Source organism: Cupressus sempervirens, chromosome 2 (assembly GCF_028749045.1).
Source record: "Cupressus sempervirens isolate cs-2001-9-10 chromosome 2, ASM2874904v1, whole genome shotgun sequence".
Taxonomy (NCBI): domain Eukaryota; kingdom Viridiplantae; phylum Streptophyta; class Pinopsida; order Cupressales; family Cupressaceae; genus Cupressus; species Cupressus sempervirens.
The window spans coordinates 409,897,305-409,901,089 of NC_143119.1; the positions used below are offsets into that span (position 1 = coordinate 409,897,305).

Below are 3,785 nucleotides of genomic sequence, written 5' to 3' on the forward strand. Positions count from 1 at the left end.
AACATGCTGAGAATCCATTCATATTATCAAACTAAACCATCAATTTTTGCACTTTCAATGATCAGACCATGTTTATGGAATGCAAAACAACACCATTGTTAATCAAGTCTTTTCATACTGTTACAAACTCGAATATAGTAGTAAATGAACTTTGGAGCATTCAGATTATGAATTTCTACTCTAGGCATTAGAAGCATTTTGGAACTACACTTTCAAAACCAAAAATGTTCCTTGAGCCATTAAGAAAGACCCAAATCATTAGAATTTAAAAAGAACTTGAAATTGCCAAGATATAGATTGGCGGGTTTTTGCATCTGAGGTGCAAAAATGCTTTGGCGTACTTAAAATAAGATTTTTTGCCTTAGGTATTCCCAAGCATTTTCACAAAAAACTTTATAGAGATGAAATTATCCTTGAGCAATTCCAGGATGACCTAGATGAATAGTTTTTAAAATGGATCTCAACTATGCAAGAAATCCATCAACTGGTTTTAGAGAAACAGGTGTGAAATGGCAATGGCGTAGCTCAAACTGGGAAACCCGTCAGCCAATATCTTTGTCATTTCTTCATCGTTTCACATGCCATTTTCTTCATCTGCATCATCTAGTCTTAGAGAACTGATATATGCTTTCAAATAGTGAAAAGCACAACCTTTAGTTGACTACAAAAATGTATTAGAAGAGCATCGTTTAAGCTCTGTTATGTCTTCTTTTGATATATAATTCTAGTTATAATGTGAGTTAAACATATGTCGTGATTCATCTCTATGATCACACATAGTAGAAGCACCGTAATTGATACTTTCCTGAACTATTTCTCCTCAGCTTCAGATGTCTTTATTCATCATAAGTTCTACTCATGATTCAATTCAAGATTCTTCAACGTACAATTTCCTTAGGATACCGCGTTGCACAAATTACTTCACTAAATGGTTACTCTTCATAAGAAGAATATTTTCCTTGTCTTGAATGAGTTTCCAAGCAACGTTCACATGTCATAGTTCTGTTAATGTTCCACCCACATTGAAGCATAAAACATATAATCCATATGTGACAAGTATATATGCCCACTTACGTTTATGGCATCCAACAAGCTTGAATTTAGAGTGCAGTCATTATTTGGATCATTTGCTGGTGATAACACTCGAAAATAGACTAATGCAAAAGTACGAGGTGCCATGATATTCATGTGTGTCTAACTATTGCTTTGGAAAAATCCACCTCAAACTTTTTATCCCCAGTGATAATATTTTCAAAATTTTGAGCGAGACTAATGTGATTTCTGATATAAGCTTGTAAATTTGAAATTCCATTTAGATGCAAGACCATCCACAACTTCAAAGATCTAAAATGACTCCCAAGTGGTACTTTCCAATGTCTATAATCTATCACAAGTTGAGATTTTGATGTCTTATTCCTTAAATATTCTGGATCTATACACAAAGCTTGAACCAAAGCCTTTGAGTCCTCAACCCAAAGAGTCGAGCAATGAAAATTGGTGAGAAGATATTTATGGGGATTCATATTGAACGAGTTTGCATCCTCCAACCCATAAAGATAATATTGATATTTAGGGCATATACAAGCACAACTAGCATAAGCAGCATCAACATGAAGTCATATGTCATGTTCCCTTGCTAATTTTCCAAGTTTCAACAAAGGATCCAGAGCTATTGATGATGTCCTCCCAATCATTGCACATAAAAAAAAAGTGGATACAAATCATCACTTATGTATGCCTCTATGTATTTGAGAGCAATGTCAGGAGACAGGGCATATTTAGTAGAAGAATCTGTTGATAACACTCTAACATTCTTTTGATATATTCCTGCAATTTTACAAGTTTTTTCAATTGAGGAGTGTGTTTGATTAGATACATATACAACCAGCTTGCTAACTGATTCTACACCAATTCTCTTTAAAACTTTGTCTCATGCAGCTAAGAGTGACACCAATACTGTTTCACTTGCTGAGCCTTGAATAACACTACCCCCCTTACCGTTCCAGACTCACTGCCCAACATTTCTCCACAAAAAGATGTTGTGCCACCACCTAAACCAAAATATGCATAAAAATTTGGATTGTACCAATGTGTCAATCCAGGCATTATCTTCTCTTCCACATTATTGTATTAATCATATGAGAAAATCCCATCAAATTCCCCATATATGCCTGGAGATCATAGCTTTACAATCATCCTTTATCTGAGAAGATCATCAATGAAAACATGATATCCTTGTCGGGTTGGGATCTATAACCTACCCAATATGAAAAGACCTTTAGAACAACCCAACTGGTTTAGAGAAGGAAAGGCAATGACAGAGAAACCTGGCAAAGATAGCCTACCTAAGGAAGACTTAGACCTAGACTCAACCATGACCAGACCTGACTATAACATCAAAATCCTCCACTTTGACAGCATGGGTATAGGATAAAAAGTGGGGCAACAGGTCTTAAGAATGTGAGTGCTACTTATCAAAGAGGTATGGCAACTATATTCCATGACATGATGCATAGAAATATGGAATACTATGTTGATGACACCCTAGCTAAGTCCAAACAAAGAAGCACTCACTTAGATGTCTTGATTTTGGTATTGGATCACATGGAAGAATTTCAACTTAGGCTCAATCATAAGAAGTGTGTTTTTGGTGTCGCCTCAAAAAATTCTAGGCTACATCATATCCACAAAGGGCATCAAAGTTTATCCTAAGAAAGTACAAGATATAATAGAAATGTCACCTCCTAGAAACATAAGTCAATTGAGAAGTCTTCAAGGATGTCTACAATTTGTAAGGAGGTTCATCTCTCAACTAGTTGATACGTCTCAACCATTCAATAAGAATCTGCATAAAGGATCTACATGTGTGCGAAATGATGAATGTAAAAAGAATCTTCCTCAAATAAAGAAATATTTGGCTACACCACCTATTCTAATGCCTCCTATTCTTAGGAAGCCCTTGATGCTTGATCTAATTAGGATCTAGGACAATTATAGAGGAACACTTAACATCATTACACAAAGTTAATTCAAAGCATTATTTAGTGAATTAACACAACTTAAATGCTTAAATCAACAAAGCATAATAAGGTAATGACTGAAAGAAAGATAGTAGAGAGATAAAAGAAAAAACACAATCGATAACGGAGTTCATCCATGGGTCAAACTACATCTCCAGTACCTGCTCCAATAGAGGGACCGATTCAATTAGCTCCAAACAAATCAATTACAAGTGTTCAAGATCTTCCCTTCAAGCACAATGGAAACATTCCACTGTATAGGAATAATCATCAAGCCTTCAAAATCATAATTTCCTTCTCATCACCTGGATGATTTTTGAAAGAACTCCTACCTCCATTTTATACATGAAATTAGCGAAAAATGGGCTAAAACAACCAAAACCATATGATCCCCTATTTTGATTACATATATTCAAATTTCCCTTTTTACCATTTCATGGGTGTGATTTTACTCCATTAATAGGGATTTGTTTTTAACAAATATCCTTATTTACATAAGGTTGGGCAGATTTGTTTTGGATAGATAAAAGCTCTTCCTATAATATTTTATTTTCTATAGATAGCCCATTGGTTGGCCTTAATTTTAGGAGGGCAATGGTTGGGAGTTCAACTCCCATTGTCTAATTCCTTTGATTCAAATTAAATTATCATTTTAATTTTAATTTTAATTTTTTCCCTCTTTAAGATTTTATGATTTCATGCTGACATCATTAGAATCCACACTTTTACATGAACTTCAAACCATCATAACTTTCGTATCTGATC

At 34.7% G+C, this 3,785-nt stretch overlaps 1 pseudogene; it reads right to left on the reverse strand.

The window, feature by feature from the left end:
* Positions 1 to 1,005: 1,005 nt before the first annotated feature.
* Positions 1,006 to 3,358, reverse strand: LOC149572847 (tyrosine decarboxylase 2 pseudogene; annotated as a pseudogene).
* Positions 3,359 to 3,785: the final 427 nt, after the last annotated feature.